The sequence below is a fragment of the Stenella coeruleoalba genome, assembly GCF_951394435.1.
Source record: "Stenella coeruleoalba genome assembly, contig: scaffold_48, whole genome shotgun sequence".
Lineage (NCBI taxonomy): Eukaryota > Metazoa > Chordata > Mammalia > Artiodactyla > Delphinidae > Stenella > Stenella coeruleoalba.
Genome location: NW_027646083.1, coordinates 397,869 through 417,574, shown reverse-complemented (window position 1 = coordinate 417,574; position 19,706 = coordinate 397,869). Strand labels below are relative to the sequence as shown.

At 43.5% G+C, this 19,706-nt stretch overlaps 1 long non-coding RNA gene across 22 annotated transcripts in view; it reads right to left on the bottom strand.

The window, feature by feature from the left end:
• The window catches only part of LOC307181352, a 1,649,813-nt gene that overhangs the window by 1,235,952 nt on the left and 394,155 nt on the right, over nucleotides 1–19,706 (bottom strand). For all 22 annotated transcript variants that reach the window (XR_013826479.1, XR_013826480.1, XR_013826505.1 and 19 more), the window contains one exon: nucleotides 5,913–5,998. This is a non-coding gene — a long non-coding RNA (uncharacterized lncRNA). The remainder of the gene's footprint in view (nucleotides 1–5,912; nucleotides 5,999–19,706) is intronic.

Below are 19,706 nucleotides of genomic sequence, written 5' to 3'. Positions count from 1 at the left end.
CTGGTGCTCAGGTGGACGAGCAGGGAGGCAGGTGTCCTGGGGACAATCAACGTCACCGGGAGGCTGCTGGGGAGAAGCTCTGACCCTCGCCCCAGGGTATGAGGGCTCCCAACTCAGCACTCAGCAGTTACAGAAGAAGGGTCTGCACCCTCAGCACTCCAAGAATGAGGAACGGGACAAAAGGCAGAAGAGGGGTTTGTCCCCAGCAAAGCCCATTAAAAATCCCTGGGAGATAAAAATAGAATCTGGGCAATAAAGTCAAGTCTAACCTTTTTTATCCTTTGTGCTTTGTCTAATTTCACGTGCTCCTAGGGTCCCGCATGCAGAGGTTCCACACCCGGCACTTCAGACCAGATTTCCTAGTGCAGAATGGCTGGGTCGACACCTCAGCTCCTGGGGCCCAGTGCAGACTCCACGATATAGAGCCTGAGCTACAGCCAACCCGGCCCTCGAGAGCTCCGCCGCCTCCCTCCCTCCCACTGACTCTGACAGGATCTCTACACAGCAGCCCAGCCCACAGCCCACGGGGTAGTGCATGCTCTCACCTCTCCATTCTCTGATCAAAATATAAAGTTTCCTTTGCTTGTGAACAAAACTCAGTCTCGATCTGTTGGCCCCAATGACACTGGGCAGGGGGACACTTGTTGGGGTCCACTCTGGAGGATCAGTAACAGAAATTGAGACTATTGTAACCTCAATGAACAGATGTGTGAGCCAAACTGTAGTTAACATAGAACAGTGTATAAGGCTCGGGTAAAATAAGATGTTTTTAACACTTCCATTTGATATTTCCATCACTTTTTATAAGCAAGTTCAGTGAAAAGGTTTGTCTTATTTGTCAGGTCAATATTAGAGAAACGAAGTGATTTCTTTCCAAGGATGTACATCTAATAATCTTGGTTAAAGCTTCAATCTTGTTTTAAATACTTTTCCATTGAAAATGATACCTCTCTTTCAGCTCCCACATTTCTGAGAAGTATAAAATCTTATAATTTATTATTACCAAAGGGGAAAGGTGGGAGGAGGGATAAATTAACAGTTTGGAATTAACACATACACACTGCTATGTATAAAATAGATCATCAACAAGGAACTACTGTATAGCACAGGGAACTACACTCAATATTTTGCAATAACCTATAAGGGGAAATAATCTGAAAAAGAATAGATATTTTTATTGACATCATCTATCAATGACAGTTAAAGTGTAGCCTAAGGGAAGCTGGTGGTGAGTGCTTCTGACCCTGAAGACTTCAATCATCTAAAGTTTGGACTCTGCCTACTTCCCAAGGCCCTTAATGAACATATGTGTAGCCGTAGCTTAAAAACTTCCCCAGTTTGGGTTTCGGGGAGACACTGATTTTGAAAAAGCCCTGGTGTTCTCCTTACATGAATGGGACTCTTCCTACTGCTAAAACATGTCTGTCACACCCAGAGGATGGTATACCGTCTGATCGGGAAGAGTTTGGAAAAGGCATCTCATCTCCTCATCTCCTGGTGCTCGGGTTCACCCCTCCAGCGTCTTTACTAACAGTCTCCCCACTTGGAGATGTCAGCACTGTCAACATCCTGTTGCGTACAGTTTGGAATTTGTCCAGAGGATGAAGCGGAAGGATGAGGAACAATGAGAGACAAGTCCTAGGTGTTCAGACAGGCACATGTCACTCTAATTTCCAATCAGGAAGACGAATTGACCAAAGGCTAGGGTTGCCCATGGAAACAGTATAGGGCTTGAGGAAATCCCGCTGCTTTGTGGCCAGTTCCCATAAACACGAGTTGAACAATGGAACTCAGGGGCAGTAAAATTCACAAAATTGCAGAGTTGAAAATATCCATCACTGAAAAATGTCTTGAGGAAAGTCAGAGAAAAGGACTTGTAAGCAAGGGAGAATGGCAGGAAAGGGATTTGAGGAGGTAGAAAGGACTCGCCATTAAGCACAAGAAAAGGAGCTGAACATTGCCAACATTGCAGTTGGCCAAAAAGGGTGTATGCGTTCTTTTCTGTATATATTCAAGAAAAGGGCATACACTTTTTTAGCCAACCAAACAGGTGGGCACTGGAAGTCAATACTACAAAAGATATCACTTCGCATCAGTCAGAAGAGCCATCCTCATAAAGCGTAAACAACAGAAATGCAGGACAGGGCAACGAGAAGAGGTAGCCCTGTGAGACTTATAGTGGAAATGTATATTGCCAACGGCCATTCTGGAGAAGTGTATTGTGTTTACTAAAGCATCTAAAAAATGAGCTACAGAGCATAGGGCACTTGCACTCATGGGCATATATCTTGGGAAAAACAAAAATCGAGAGGACACAGGCACCCCAATGTTTACCCCCTCTCTGTTTAAAAGATCCTCGACTAGGATATAACTTAAATGTCTCTGGAGGGAAAAAATGGATAGAGATGTGGTACTTAGGTAGAGTGGAATATTATTCAGCCTGGAAATCAATGAAATATGGCCAGTTGTAACAACTCCGGAGGAGTTACGTATGATCATTCTAAGTGACAGAATTCAAAAAGAAAAAGACACATATCATAAGATATCACTTAAAGGTGGAATCCAAAATGGCTACACATGAAATAAATTACAAAACAAAAACATAGTCAAATATGTAGAAAACACGCATAAGGCTGCTAAACGGGAAAGGTGGGGAGGGGTGAGGCATCATCCAGGAGGTTGAAATTAGCAAAGATACCATTCCAAATACCAAACTGATAATCAACAAGGCCTACACGGTAGCTAAAAGAACTGCACTCAGCACACTCAAGTCACCGGAAAAGAATATATACGACTGGTAAGAATCTGAAAAAGAATTTATTGATGTCTCTCTGTACGCGAATCAAGTGGATGTACAGCAGCAAGAAACAGAGCTTTGAAAATCAGCTGTAACCAATATAGTAATAAATTGAAAAAAATAAACGACAGAGAGACAGAGAAAACCTCTTACAACTTTTCCTCAGGGACGGTGATGCAACATGGATTGAACACATCTAGACCCACAGCAGGATGAGACATAAGGCTGGAAACTGTTTGCGCTAAGAGAAATGTGAGGTTGGGTGAGGAAATGCACACCCTTTAAAGTAATACTACCTGGTACCCATTCAATGGGTCCCAAATCTGCAGGTTCAAGGGATCTTCCTACAGCTAAAACATGCATGGAAAACCCAGAGGACTGTACACCATGTGATCGGGAGATGTGTCTAAAATGCACCTCATTTATCCTCTCCTGGTGCTCCTGTTCACCATTCCAGCCACGCTACTTAGAATCTCCCCACTTGGAGAATCAGCACATTTAAACTTCTGTTTCACACATTTTGCAAATTGTGAGGAGGATGAACGGGAAGAGGGGGAACCAATGAGAGAAGAGTTGTAGGGGTTTGGACGGGCACATATCACTCTAATTTCCCATTAAGAATAAGAATTAAAGAAAGGCTCAGCCTGCCTCGCCGGAGCCAAAATAGGGCCTGAAGCAATCCTGTGGGTTTGAGGCCAGCTCACAAAAGAGCAACTTAAACAATGGAGCTCAGGGTCACTGCAATTCACAAACCTGCAGAGTTATAAATGAAAACTAACGTCCAAAAATATGTTGAGGTAAGGCAAAGAAGAGGATCTGAATGCAAGACAGAATTGCAAGAAACAGATTTCAAGAGATAGATTGGACTCGTCTTTAACGCACATGAAAAGCGGCAGAATTTCGACAATGATGCAGTTGGCCCAAAAGGGCGTATGCGTTTTTTCCTGATTATATCCAGGAAAAAACGCATACGCACTTTATGGGCAATGAAGCAAGCAAGCAATGCAAATGTGCACAACAAAGAAGTCTCACTTCCCACCGGTCAAAAGGGCCATCCTAAAAAATTGTAAAAACCAGAAATGCAGGACAGGCCATGGAGAACAGGGAGCCTTTATACGCTGATGGGCAGTGTGTGAACTGCCGAGAGCCACTCTGGAGAAGTGTATGGTGGTTCCTAAATCATCTAAAAAACAGAGCTACAGAGCATAGGACACTTCCAATCATGGGAGTATATCTAGGGAAGTCTAAAAATCAACAAGACACAAGCACACCACAGTTTAGGGCTACTCTGTTTACAAGAACCTCAACTTCAGTACACCTTAAATATCCCAGGAAAGAGAACAATGATAAAGAAGATGTGGTACTTATGTACAATGGAATATCTCTTCACCATGAAATCAATGTAATAAGGCTAGTAGAAGGATAAAGAGTGGATTTAGGTCCGATAATACTACTTGAAATAAGTCAAACAGAAAAAGAAACATATCATAAGATATCACTTATAGAGGGAGGGTAAATATGGCTGCACAAGAAATGAATTACAGAACAGAACAGTGTCTCACACTTAGAAAACACACTTATGTCAGCTTAAGGGGAAAGGAGAGGTGGGGTGATGCATAAAACCAGAGTTTGAAATTAGCACAGATACCGTTCAATAAACCAAATAGGTATTAGACAAGATCTACACCTTGCTCAATGAACAGGCCTCAACACACCCTATACACCGCAGAGAAATATATCTGAGGAATAAGAATCTTAAAACCCATGTATTGATATATCTCCATAAGGGAATCAAGTGTGTGCAGAGCGGCACAAACACAGCAGTGAAAAGGAGCTAAACCCCATTATAGAAATAAATTTTAAAAACAAAACGCTGAAACAATGAAAGAGAGAAAAATTCTTACAAAATTCGCTCAGGGGCTGTGATGCAACCTGGATTGACCACATATAAACCCACAGCTGGATAAGACATAAGGCTGGACACTTGGGGCTGACAGGATTGGTGAGCTTTGGTGAGCAACTGCCGAAAGTTTAATGCAATACTTCATGCTACTCAGTCCAAGGGTCCCAACACTCCAGGTTGAAGGGAATCTTCCTACAGCTAAACCATGCTTGGGAAACCCAGCGACTGGTATACCATATGATCGGGAAAGGTTTCTAAAACGCACCTCATTTTTCCTCTCCTGGGGCTCCGGATCGACATTCCAGCCGCTTTACTAACAACATCCCCACATGGAGTCAATGCCTTTAAGTTCTGGTATCGCACAGTCTGCAGTTAGTGCAGAGGATGAATGGGAATAGGGGGAACCAGTGAGAAACTAGCTGTAGCGGTTTCAATGGGCACATGTCACTCTAATATCACATCAGTAAGAAGAATTAACCAAAGGCACAGCAGGTGCCCCAGAAGAAAAATAGGGCTTCAAGGAATCCTGTGGTTATGGGGCAATACCACAAAAATAAGAGCTAAAAAATGGAGCTAAGGGCCACTGCAATTCAAAAACCTGCAGAGTTATAAAGGCCAACTATTTTTAAAAAATATATTGAGGTAAGGCTATGAAGAGGCATTGAAAGCAAGGCAGAATTGCAGGAAACCGATTTCAGGAGGTAGACTGGAATTGCATTGAAAGCATATGAAGAGAGTCAGAAACTCGACAAAGATGCACTTGGCCAAAAAGGGCGTATGTGTTTTTTCCTGAATATATTCAGGAAAAAACGCATACGCACTTTTTGGCCAACCAAGCAAGCTTGCAAAGGAAATCTGCACTACAATGAAGTCTCATTTCCACCTGGTCAAAAGGGCCATCTGAAAAAAGTGTAAAATCCATAAAGGCAGGACAGGACATGGAGAACTGGGAGCATTCTTATGCTGATGGGCGGGATGTAAATTGCCAACAGCCACTCTGGAGAAGTGTATGGTGTTTCCTGAAACATCTAAAAAACAAAGCAACAGAACCTAGGGCACTTCCACTTATGGTCCTATAGCTTAGGGAAATTAAAATCAAAAAGACACAGCCACCCCAAAGTTTGGGACGGCTCTGTTTACAAGAACCTCGTTTACAGTACAAGTTCAATATCGCAGAAAGTGAAAAATGGATAAAGAACTTGTGGTACTTACGTACAATGCAATATCACTCAGCAATGAAATCTATGTCATCAGGCCCGTAGCAGCATAATGAGTGGATTCAGGTATGATGATTCGAACTGAAATAAGTCACACAGAAAAGAAACATCATAAGGTATCACTAATACACAGAATGTGAACTTGGCTACACATGAACTGAATTACAAAACAGAACATTGTCTCAAGTTTAGAAAACCAACTTATGCTTGCTTAAGGGGGAAGGTGAGTTGGGGTGCTGCATAAATCCAGAGATTGAAATGAGCACAGATAAAGTTCCTTAAGCCAAATATGGAATAGACAAGAGCTACTCCTTGCTCAACGAAATGGACTCAACACCCCATATTAAATGCCTAAGAATGTACCTGACTAGTAAGTATCTTAAAACCTATGGAATGCTATGTCTCCAAAAGAGAATCAAGCGTGTGTACAGGGACATAAACGCAGCAGTGATAGGATTGGAGAGGTTCGGTGAGCAAATGAAAACCCTTTGAAGTCATATTGCATGGTACCCATTACACGGGTCTCAACTCTCCAGGTTTAAGGTATTCTTCCTTCAGCTAAAACATGCATGTGGAACCCAGAGTATGATCAACCGTGTGAACGGGAGACGTCTTCAAATATGTCTCAGTATTCCTCCCCTGGTACTCGGGTGCAACATTCCAGACGCTTTACTAACACTCTCCCCACTTGGAGAGTCAGCACCTTTAACCTCCTGTTTGGCCCCGTTGGCAATTTCTGCGGAAGATGAACAGGAATAGGGAGAACCAATGAGAGACTAGCTGGAGGTGTCTGGACGGGCAAATTTAACTCTCATTTCCCACCAGAAAGAGGAAATAACCAAAGGCTCAGCATGCCGTGCCGGAACCAGATTCGGGCCTGAAGCCATCCAGCGGTGTTGCAGCCAGCTCACAAGAAAACGAGTTGAAGAAAGGAGCTCAGGGGCACTGTAACTCACAAACCTGCAGAGTTATAAATGACAGCTATCGTCCAAAAATAGACTGAAGTAAGGCTGCCAAGAGGACTTGAAAGCGGGGCAGAATTGCAGGAAACCGATTTCAGGAGGTAGACTGGAATTGCATTGAAAGCATAGGAAAAGAGGCAGAACGTCCACAATGATGCACTTGGCCAAAAAGGGCGTATGCGTTTTTTCCTGAATATAATCAGGAAAAAACGCATACGCCCTTTTTGGCCAACCAAGCAAGCTTGCAAAGGAAATCTGCACTACAATGAAGTCTCACTTCCTCCCGGTCAAAAGGGTCATCTGAAAAAAGTGTAAAATCCAGAAAGGCAGGACAGGCCATGGAGAACTGGGAGCCTTGTTATGCTGATGGGCGGGATGTAAATTGCCAACAGACACTCGGGAGAAGTGTATGGTGTTTCCTGAAACATCGAAAAAACAAAGCAACAGAGCCTAGGGCACTTCCACTTATGGTCCTATAGCTTAGGGAAATTAAAATCAAAAAGACACAGCCACCCCAAAGTTTGGGACGGCTCTGTTTACAAGAACCTCGTTTACAGTACAAGTTCAACATCGCAGAAAGTGAAAAATGGATAAAGAAGTTGTGGTATTTACTTACAAAGCAATATCACTCAGCAATGAAATCTATGTCATCAGGCCCTTAGCAGCACAATGACTGGATTCAGGTATGATGATTCTAACTGAAATAAGTCACACAGAAAAAGAAACATCATAAGATATCAGTAATACACGGAATGTAAACTTGGCTACACAGGAACTGAATTACAGAACAGAACAGGGTCTCAAATTTAGAAAACCAACTTATGCTTGCTTAAGGGTAAAGGTGAGTTGGGGTGCTGCATAAAACCAGAGATTGAAATGAGCACAGATAAAGTTCCTTAAGTCAAATATGGAATAGACAAGAGCTACTCCTTGCTCAACGAAATGGACTCAACACCGCATATTAAACGCGTAAGAATGTACCTGACTAGTAAGTATCGTAAAACCTATGGATTGTTATGTCTCCGAAAGAGAATCAAGCATGTGTACAGGGGCATAAACGCAGCAGTGATAGGATTGGAGAGGTTCGGTGAGCAAATGAAGACCCTTTGAAGTCATATTGCATGGTACCCATTACACGGGTCTCAACTCTCCAGGTTTAAGGTATTCTTCCTTCAGCTAAAACATGCATGTGGAACCCAGAGTATGATCAACCGTGTGAACGGGAGACGTGTTCAAATATGTCTCAGTTTTCGTACCCTGGTACTCGGGTGCAACATTCCAGACGCTTTACTAACACTCTCCCCACTTGGAGAGTCAGCGCCTTTAACCTCCTGTTTGGCCCAGTTTGCAATTTCTGGGGAAGATGAACAGGAATAGCGAGTAGCAATGAGAAGCTAGCTGGAGGTGTCTGGACGGGCAAATTTAACTCTCATTTCCCACCAGGAAGAGGAAATAACCAAAGGCTCAGCGTGCCGTGCCGGAACCAGATTAGGGCCTGAAGCCATCCTGCGGTGTTGCGGCCAGCTCAAAAGAAAGCGAGTTGAAGAAAGGAGCTCAGGGGCACTGTAATTCACAAACCTGCAGAGTTATAAATGACAGCTATCGTCCAAAAATAGACTGAAGTAAGGCTGCCAAGAGGACTTGAAAGCGGGGCAGAATTGCAGGAAACCGATTTCAGGAGGTAGACTGGAATTGCATTGAAAGCATAGGAAAAGAGGCAGAACGTCCACAATGATGCACTTGGCCAAAAAGGGCGTATGCGTTTTTTCCTGAATATATTCAGGAAAAAACGCATATGCACTTTTTGGCCAACCAAGCAAACTTGCAAAAGAAATCTGCACTACAATGAAGTCTCACTTCCCCCTGGTCAAAAGGGCCATCTGAAAAAAGTGTAAAATCCAGAAAGGCAGGACAGGCCATGGAGAACTGGGAGCCTTGTTATGCTGATGGGCGGGATGTAAATTGCCAACAGACACTCGGGAGAAGTGTATGGTGTTTCCTGAAACATCTAAAAAACAAAGCAACAGAGCCTAGGGCACTTCCACTTATGGTCCTATAGCTTAGGGAAATTAAAATCAAAAAGACACAGCCACCCCAAAGTTTGGGACGGCTCTGTTTACAAGAACCTCGTTTACGGTACAAGTTCAATATCGCAGAAAGTGAAAAATGGATAAAGAACTTGTGGTACTTACGTACAATGCAATATCACTCAGCAATGAAATCTATGTAATCAGGCCCGTAGCAGCATAATGAGTGTGTTCAGGTATGATTCTTCGAACTGAAATAAGTCACACAGAAAAGAAACATCATAAGGTATCATTAATACACAGAATGTCGACTTGGCTACACATGAACTGAATTACAAAACAGAACAGTGTCTCAAGTTTAGAAAACCAACTTATGCTTGCTTAAGGGGAAAGGTGAGTTGGGGTGCTGCATAAAACCAGAGATTGAAATGAGCACAGATAAAGTTCCTTAAGCCAAATATGGAATAGACAAGAGCTACTCCTTGGTCAACGAAATGGACTCAACACCCCATATTAAACGCCTAAGAATGTACCTGACTTGTAAGTATCGTAAAACCTATGTATTGCTATGTCTCCAAAAGAGAATCAAGCGTGTGTACAGGGGCATAAACGCAGCAGTGATAGGATTGGAGAGGTTCGGTGAGCAAATGAAGACCCTTTGAAGTCATATTGCATGGTACCCATTCCACGGATTTCAAATCTCCAGGTTTAAGGTATTCTTCCTTCAGCTAAAACATGCATGTGGAACCTAGAGTATGATCAACCATGTGATCGGGAGACGTGTTCAAATATGTCTCAGTTTTCGTACCCTGGTACTCGGGTGCAACATTCCAGACGCTTTACTAACACTCTCCCGACTTGGAGAGTCAGTCCCTTTAACCTCCTGTTTGGCCCAGTTTGCAATTTCTGCGGAAGATGAACAGGAATAGCGAGAACCAATGAGAGGCTAGCTGGAGGTGTCTGGACGGGCAAATTTAACTCTCATTTCCCACCAGGAAGAGGAATTAACCAAAGGCTCAGCATGCCGGGCCGGAACCAGATTAGGGCCTGAAGCCATCCTGTGGTGTTGCGGCCAGGTCAAAAGAAAGCGAGTTGAAGAAAGGAGCTCAGGGGCACTGTAATTCACAAACCTGCAGAGTTATAAACGACAGCTATCGTCCAAAAATAGACTGAAGTAAGGCTGCCAAGAGGACTTGAAAGCGGGGCAGAATTGCAGGAAACCTATTTCAGGAGGTAGACTGGAATTGCATTGAAAGCATAGGAAAAGAGGCAGAACGTCCACAATGATGCACTTGGCCAAAAAGGGCGTATGCGTTTTTTCCTGAATATATTCAGGAAAAAACGCATACTCCCTTTTTGGCCAACCAAGCAAGCTTGCAAAGGAAATCTGCACTACAATGAAGTCTCACTTCCCCCCGGTCAAAAGGGCCATCTGAAAAAAGTGTAAAATCCAGAAAGGCAACAGGCCATTGAGAACTGGGAGCCTTGTTATGCTGATCGGCGGGATGTAAATTGCCAACAGACACTTGGGAGAAGTGTATGGTGTTTCCTGAAACATCTAAAAAACAAAGCAACAGAGCCTAGGGCACTTCCACTTATGGTCCTATAGCTTAGGGAAATTAAAATCAAAAAGACACAGCCACCCCAAAGTTTGGAACGGCTCTGTTGACAAGAACCTCGTTTATAGTACAAGTTCAACATCGCAGAAAGTGAAAAATGGATAAAGAAGTTGTGGTATTTACTTACAAAGCAATATCACTCAGCAATGAAATCTGTGTCATCAGGCCCTTAGCAGCACAATGAGTGGATTCAGGTATGATGATTCTAACTGAAATAAGTCACACAGAAAAAGAAACATCATAAGATATCAGTAATACACGGAATGGAAACTTGGCTACACAGGAACTGAATTACAGAACAGAACAGGGTCTCAAATTTCGAAAACCAACTTATTCTTGCTTAAGGGTAAAGGAGAGTTGGGGTGCTGCATAAAACCAGAGATTGAAATGAGCACAGATAAAGTTCCTTAAGCCAAATATGGAATAGACAAGAGCTACTCCTTGCTCAACGAAATGGACTCAACACCCCATATTAAACGCCTAAGAATGTACCTGACTAGTAAGTATCTTAAAACCTATGGATTGCTATGTCTCCGAAAGAGAATCAAGCATGTGTACAGGGGCATAAACGCAGCAGTGATAGGATTGGAGAGGTTCGGTGAGCAAATGAAGACGCTTTGAAGTCATATTGCATGGTACCCTTTACACGGGTCTTAACTCTCCAGGTTTAAGGTATTCTTCCTTCAGCTAAAACATGCATGTGGAACCCAAGTATGATCAACCGTGTGAACGGGAGACGTGTTCAAATATGTCTCAGTTTTCCTCCCCTGGTACTCGGGTGCAACATTCCAGACGCTTTACTAACACTCTCCCCACTTGGAGAGTCAGCGCCTTTAACCTCCTGTTTGGCCCAGTTTGCAATTTCTGCGGAAGATGAACAGGAATAGCGAGAACCAATGAGAGACTAGCTGGAGGTGTCTGGACGGGCAAATTTAACTCTCATTTCCCACCAGGAAGAGGAAATAACCAAAGGCTCAGCGTGCCGTGCCGAAACCAGATTAGGGCCTGAAGCCATCCTGCGGTGTTGCTGCCAGGTCACAAGAAAGCAAGTTGAAGAAAGGAGCTCAGGGGCACTGTAATTCACAAACCTGCAGAGTTATAAATGACAGCTATCGTCCAAAAATAGATTGAAGTAAGGCTGCCAAGAGGACTTGAAAGCGGGGCAGAATTGCAGGAAACCGATTTCAGGAGGTAGACTGGAATTGCATTGAAAGCATAGGAAAAGAGGCAGAACGTCCACAATGATGCACTTGGCCAAAAAGGGCGTATGCGTTTTTTCCTGAATATATTCAGGAAAAAACGCATACGCCCTTTTTGGCCAACCAAGCAAGCTTGCAAAGGAAATCTGCACTACAATGAAGTCTCACTTCCCCCCGGTCAAAAGGGTCATCTGAAAAAAGTGTAAAATCCAGAAAGGCAGGACAAGCCATGGAGAACTGGGAGCCTTGTTATGCTGATGGGCGGGATGTAAATTGCCAACAGACACTCGGGAGAAGTGTATGGTGTTTCCTGAAACATCTAAAAAACAAAGCAACAGAACCTAGGGCACTTCCACTTATGGTCCTATAGCTTAGGGAAATTAAAATCAAAAAGACACAGCCACCCCAAAGTTTGGGACGCCTCCGTTTACAAGAACCTCGTTTACCGTACAAGTTCAATATCACAGAAAGTGAAAAATGGATAAAGAACTTGTGGTACTTACGTACAATGCAGTATCACTCAGCAATGAAATCTATGTTATCAGGCCCGTAGCAGCATAATGAGTGGATTCAGGTACGATGATTCTAACTGAAATAGGTCACACAGAAAAAGAAACATCATAAGATATCACTAATACACAGAATGTAAACTTGGCTACACAGGAACTGAATTCCAAAATAGAACAGGGTCTCAAATTTAGAAAAGCCACTTATGCTTGCTTAAGGGGAAAGGTGAGTTGGGATGCTGCATAAAACCAGAGATTGAAATGAGCACAGATAAAGTTCCTTAAGCCAAATATGGAATAGACAAGAGCTACTCCTTGCTCAATGAAATGGACTCAACACCGCATATTAAACGCCTAAGAATGTACCTGACTAGTAAGTATCTTAAAACCTATGGATTGCTATGTCTCCAAAAGAGAATCAAGCATGTGTACAGGGGCATAAACGCAGCAGTGATAGGATTGGAGAGGTTCGGTGAGCAAATGAAGACCCTTTGAAGTCATATTGCATGGTACCCATTAAACGGGTCTCAACGCTCCAGGTTTAAGGTATTCTTCCTTCAGCTAAAACATGCATGTGGAACCCAAGTATGATCAACCATGTGAACGGGAGACGTGTTCAAATATGTCTCAGTTTTCCTCCCCTGGTACTCGGGTGCAACATTCCAGACGCTTTACTAACACTCTCCCCACTTGGAGAGTCAGCGCCTTTAACCTCCTGTTTGGCCCAGTTTGCAATTTCTGCGGAAGATGAACAGGAATAGCGAGAACCAATGAGAGACTAGCTGGAGGTGTCTGGATGGGCAAATTTAACTCTCATTTCCCACCAGGAAGAGGAAATAACCAAAGGCTCAGCGTGCCGTGCCGGAACCAGATTAGGGCCTGAAGCCATCCTGCGGTGTTGCGGCCAGGTCACAAGAAAGCAAGTTGAAGAAAGGAGCTCAGGGGCACTGTAATTCACAAACCTGCAGAGTTATAAATGACAGCTATCGTCCAAAAATAGATTGAAGTAAGGCTGCCAAGAGGACTTGAAAGCGGGTCAGAATTGCAGGAAACCGATTTCAGGAGGTAGACTGGAATTGCATTGAAAGCATAGGAAAAGAGGCAGAACGTCCACAGTGATGCACTTGGCCAAAAAGGGCGTATGCGTTTTTTCCTGAATATATTCAGGAAAAAACGCATACGCACTTTTTGGCCAACCAAGCAAGCTTGCAAAGGAAATCTGCACTACAATGAAGTCTCACTTCCCCCCGGTCAAAAGGGCCATCTGAAAAAAGTGTAAAATCCAGAAAGGCAGGACAGGCCATGGAGAACTGGGAGCCTTGTTATGCTGATGGACGGGATGTAAATTGTCAACAACCACTCGGGAGAAGTGTATGGTGTTTCCTGAAACATCTAAAAAACAAAGCAACAGAACCTAGGGCACTTCCACTTATGGTCCTATAGCTTAGGGAAATTAAAATCAAAGACACAGCCACCCCAAAATTTGGAACGGCTCTGTTTACAAGAACCTCGTTTACAGTACAAGTTCAACATCGCAGAAAGTGAAAAATGGATAAAGAAGTTGTGGTATTTACTTACAAAGCAATATCACTCAGCAATGAAATCTGTGTCATCAGGCCCTTAGCAGCACAATGAGTGGATTCAGGTATGATGATTCTAACTGAAATAAGTCACACAGAAAAAGAAACATCATAAGATATCAGTAATACACGGAATGGAAACTTGGCTACACAGGAACTGAATTACAGAACAGAACAGGGTCTCAAATTTAGAAAACCAACTTATGCTTGCTTAAGGGGAAAGGTGAGTTGGGGTGCTGCATAAAACCAGAGATTGAAATGAGCACAGATAAAGTTCCTTAAGTCAAATATGGAATAGACAAGAGCTACTCCTTGCTCAACGAAATGGACTCAACACCGCATATTAAACGCCTAAGAATGTACCTGACTAGTAAGTATCTTAAAACCTATGGATTGCTATGTCTCCGAAAGAGAATCAAGCATGTGTACAGGGACATAAACGCAGCAGTGATAGTTAGGAGAGGTTCGGTGAGCAAATGAAGACCCTTTGAAGTCATATTGCATGGTACCCATTACACGGGTCTTAACTCTCCAGGTTTAAGGTATTCTTCCTTCAGCTAAAACATGCATGTGGAACCCAGAGTATGATCAACCATGTGAACGGGAGATGTGTTCAAATATGTCTCAGTTTTCCTCCCCTGGTACTCGGGTGCAACATTCCAGACGCTTTACTAACACTCTCCCCACTTGGAGAGTCAGCGCCTTTAACCTCCTGTTTGGCCCAGTTTGCAATTTCTGCGGAAGATGAACAGGAATAGCGAGAACCAATGAGAGACTAGCTGGAGGTGTCTGGACGGGCAAATTTAACTCTCATTTCCCACCAGGAAGAGGAAGTAACCAAAGGCTCAGCGTGCCGTGCCGGAACCATATTAGGGCCTGAAGCCATCCTGCGGTGTTGCGGCCAGGTCACAAGAAAGCAAGTTGAAGAAAGGAGCTCAGGGGCACTGTAATTCACAAACCTGCAGAGTTATAAATGAAAGCTATCGTCCAAAAATAGACTGAAGTAAGGCTGCCAAGAGGACTTGAAAGCGGGGCAGAATTGCAGGAAACCGATTTCAGGAGGTAGACTGGAATTGCATTGAAAGCATAGGAAAAGAGGCAGAACGTCCACAATGATGCACTTGGCTAAAAAGGGCGTATGCGTTTTTTCCTGAATATATTCAGGAAAAAACGCATACGCCCTTTTTGGCCAACCAAGCAAGCTTGCAAAGGAAATCTGCACTACAATGAAGTCTCACTTCCCCCCGGTCAAAAGGGCCATCTGAAAAAAGTGTAAAATCCAGAAAGGCAGGACAGGCCATGGAGAACTGGGAGCCTTGTTATGCTGATGGGCGGGATGTAAATTGCCAACAACCACTCAGGAGAAGTGTATGGTGTTTCCTGAAACATCTAAAAAACAAAGCAACAGAACCTAGGGCACTTCCACTTATGGTCCTATAGCTTAGGGAAATTAAAATCAAAAAGACACAGCCACCCCAAAGTTTGGAACGGCTCTGTTGACAAGAACCTCGTTTACAGTACAAGTTCAACATCGCAGAAAGTGAAAAATGGATAAAGAAGTTGTGGTATTTACTTACAAAGCAATATCACTCAGCAATGAAATCTGTGTCATCAGGCCCTTAGCAGCACAATGAGTGGATTCAGGTATGATGATTCTAACTGAAATAAGTCACACAGAAAAAGAAACATCATAAGATATCAGTAATACACGGAATGGAAACTTGGCTACACAGGAACTGAATTACAGAACAGAACAGGGTCTCAAATTTAGAAAACCAACTTATGCTTGCTTAAGGGGAAAGGTGAGTTGGGGTGCTGCATAAAACCAGAGATTGAAATGAGCACAGATAAAGTTCCTTAAGTCAAATATGGAATAGACAAGAGCTACTCCTTGCTCAACGAAATGGACTCAACACCGCATATTAAACGCCTAAGAATGTACCTGACTAGTAAGTATCTTAAAACCTATGGATTGCTATGTCTCCGAAAGAGAATCAAGCATGTGTACAGGGGCATAAACGCTGCAGTGATAGTTAGGAGAGGTTCGGTGAGCAAATGAAGACCCTTTGAAGTCATATTGCATGGTACCCATTACACGGGTTTCAACTACCCAGGTTTTAGGTATTCTTCCTTCAGCTAAAACATGCATGTGGAACCCAGAGTATGATCAACCATGTGATCGGGAGACGTGTTCAAATATGTCTCAGTTTTCCTCCCCTGGTACTCGGGTGCAACATTCCAGACGCTTTACTAACACTCTCCCCACTTGGAGAGTCAGCGCCTTTAACCTCCTGTTTGGCCCAGTTTGCAATTTCTGTGGAAGATGAACAGGAGTAGCAAGAACCAATGAGAGACTAGCTGGAGGTGTCTGGACGGGCAAATTTAACTCTCATTTCCCACCAGGAAGAGGAAATAACCAAAGGCTCAGCGTGCCGTGCCGGAACCAGATTAGGGCCTGAAGCCATCCTGCGGTGTTTCGGCCAGGTCACAAGAAAGCAAGTTAAAGAAAGGAGCTCAGGGGCACTGTAATTCACAAACCTGCAGAGTTATAAATGACAGCTATCGTCCAAAAATAGATTGAAGTAAGGCTGCCAAGAGGACTTGAAAGCGGGGCAGAATTGCAGGAAACCGATTTCAGGAGGTAGACTGGAATTGCATTGAAAGCATAGGAAAAGAGGCAGAACGTCCACAATGATGCACTTGGCCAAAAAGGGCGTATGCGTTTTTTCCTGAATATATTCAGGAAAAAACGCATACGCCCTTTTTGGCCAACCAAGCAAGCTTGCAATGGAAATCTGCACTACAATGAAGTCTCACTTCCCCCCGGTCAAAAGGGCCATCTGAAAAAAGTGTAAAATCCAGAAAGGCAGGACAGGCCATGGAGAACTGGGAGTCTTGTTATGCTGATGGGCGGGATGTAAATTGCCAACAGACACTTGGGAGAAGTGTATGGTGTTTCCTGAAACATCTAAAAAACAAAGCAACAGAACCTAGGACACTTCCACTTATGGTCCTATAGCTTAGGGAAATTAAAATCAAAAAGACACAGCCACCCCAAAGTTTGGGACGCCTCCGTTTACAAGAACCTCGTTTACCGTACAAGTTCAATATCACAGAAAGTGAAAAATGGATAAAGAACTTGTGGTACTTACGTACAATGCAGTATCACTCAGCAATGAAATCTATGTCATCAGGCCCGTAGCAGCATAATGAGTGGATTCAGGTACGATGATTCTAACTGAAATAAGTCACACAGAAAAAGAAACATCATAAGATATCACTAATACACGGAATGTAAACTTGGCTACACAGGAACTGCATTCCAAAACAGAACAGGGTCTCAAATTTAGAAAACCAACTTATGCTTGCTTAAGGGGAAAGGTGAGTTGGGGTGCTGCATAAAACCAGAGATTGAAATGAGCACAGATAAAGTTCCTTAAGCCAAATATGGAATAGACAAGAGCTACTCCTTGCTCAACGAAATGCACTCAAAACCCCATATTAACGCCTAAGAATGTACCTGACTAGTAAGTATCTTAAAACCTATGGATTGCTATGTCTCCAAAAGAGAATCAAGCGTGTGTACAGGGGCATAAACACAGCAGTGATAGGATTGGAGAGGTTCGGTGAGCAAATGAAGACCCTTTGAAGTCATATTGCATGGTACCCATTACACGGGTCTCAACGCTCCAGGTTTAAGGTATTCTTCCTTCAGCTAAAACATGCATGTGGAACCCAGGTATGATCAACCATGTAAACGGGAGACGTGTTCAAATATGTCTCAGTTTTCCTCCCCTGGTACTCGGGTGCAACATTCCAGACGCTTTACTAACACTCTCCCCACTTGGAGAGTCAGTCCCTTTAACCTCCTGTTTGGCCCAGTTTGCAATTTCTGCGGAAGATGAACAGGAATAGCGAGAACCAATGAGAGACTAGCTGGAGGTGTCTGGACGGGCAAATTTAACTCTCATTTCCCACCAGGAAGAGGAAATAACCAAAGGCTCAGCGTGCCGTGCCGGAACCAGATTAGGGCCTGAAACCATCCTGCGGTGTTGCGGCCAGGTCACAAGAAAGCGAGTTGAAGAAAGGAGCTCAGGGACACTGTAATTCACAAACCTGCAGAGTTATAAATGACAGCTATCGTCCAAAAATAGACTGAAGTAAGGCTGCCAAGAGGACTTGAAAGCGGGGCAGAATTGCAGGAAACCGATTTCAGGAGGTAGACTGGAATTGCATTGAAAGCATAGGAAAAGAGGCAGAACGTCCACAATGATGCACTTGGCCAAAAAGGGCGTATGCGTTTTTTCCTGAATATATTCAGGAAAAAACGCATACGCCCTTTTTGGCCAACCAAGCAAGCTTGCAAAGGAAATCTGCACTACAATGAAGTCTCACTTCCCCCCAGTCAAAAGGGCCATCTGAAAAAAGTGTAAAATCCAGAAAGGCAGGACAGGCCATGGAGAACTGGGAGCCTTGTTATGCTGATGGGCGGGATGTAAATTGCCAACAACCACTCGGGAGAAGTGTATGGTGTTTCCTGAAACATCTAAAAAACAAAGCAACAGAACCTAGGGCACTTCCACTTATGGTCCTATAGCTTAGGGAAATTAAAATCAAAAAGACACAGCCAACCCAATGTTTGGAACGGCTCTGTTGACAAGAACCTCGTTTACATTACAAGTTCAACATCGCAGAAAGTGAAAAATGGATAAAGACGTTGTGGTATTTACTTACAAAGCACTATCACTCAGCAATGAAATCTGTGTCATCAGGCCCTTAGCAGCACAATGAGTGGATTCAGGTATGATGATTCTAACTGAAATAAGTCACACAGAAAAAGAAACATCATAAGATATCAGTAATACACAGAATGTAAACTTGGCTACACAGGAACTGAATTACAGAACAGAACAGGGTCTCAAATTTAGAAAACCAACTTATTCTTGCTGAAGGGTAAAGGTGAGTTGGGGTGCTGCATAAAACCAGAGATTGAAATGAGCCCAGATAAAGTTCCTTAAGCCAAATATGGAATAGACAAGAGCTACTCCTTGCTCAACGAAATGGACTCAACACCCCATATTAAACGCTTAAGAATGTACCTGACTAGTAAGTATCTTAAAACCTATGGATTGCTATGTCTCCGAAAGAGAACCAAGCATGTGTACAGGGGCATAAACGCAGCAGTGATAGGATTGGAGAGGTTCGGTGAGCAAATGAAGACCCTTTGAAGTCATATTGCATGGTACCCATTCCACGGGTTTCAACTACCAAGGATTAAGGTATTCTTCCTTCAGCTAAAACATGCATGTGGAACCTAGAGTATGATCAACCATGTGATCGGGAGACGTGTTCAAATATGTCTCAGTTTTCCTCCCCTGGTACTCGGGTGCAACATTCCAGACTCTTTACTATCACTCTCCCCTCTTGGAGAGTCAGCGCCTTTAACCTCCTGTTTGGCCCAGTTTGCAATTTCTGTGGAAGATGAACAGGAATAGCAAGAACCAATGGAGACTAGCTGGAGGTGTCTGGACGGGCAAATTTAACTCTCATTTCCCACCAGGAAGAGGAAATAACCAAAGGCTCAGCGTGCCGTACCGGAACCAGATTAGGGCCTGAAGCCATCCTGCGGTGTTGCGGCCAGCTCAAAAGAAAGCGAGTTGAAGAAAGGAGCTCAGGGGCACTGTAATTCACAAACCTGCAGAGTTATAAATGACAGCTATCGTCCAAAAATAGACTGAAGTAAGGCTGCCAACAGGACTTGAAAGCGGGGCAGAATTGCAGGAAACCGATTTCAGGAGGTAGACTGGAATTGCATTGAAAGCATAGGAAAAGAGGCAGAACGTCCACAATGATGCACTTGGCCAAAAAGGGCGTATGCGTTTTTTCCTGAATATAT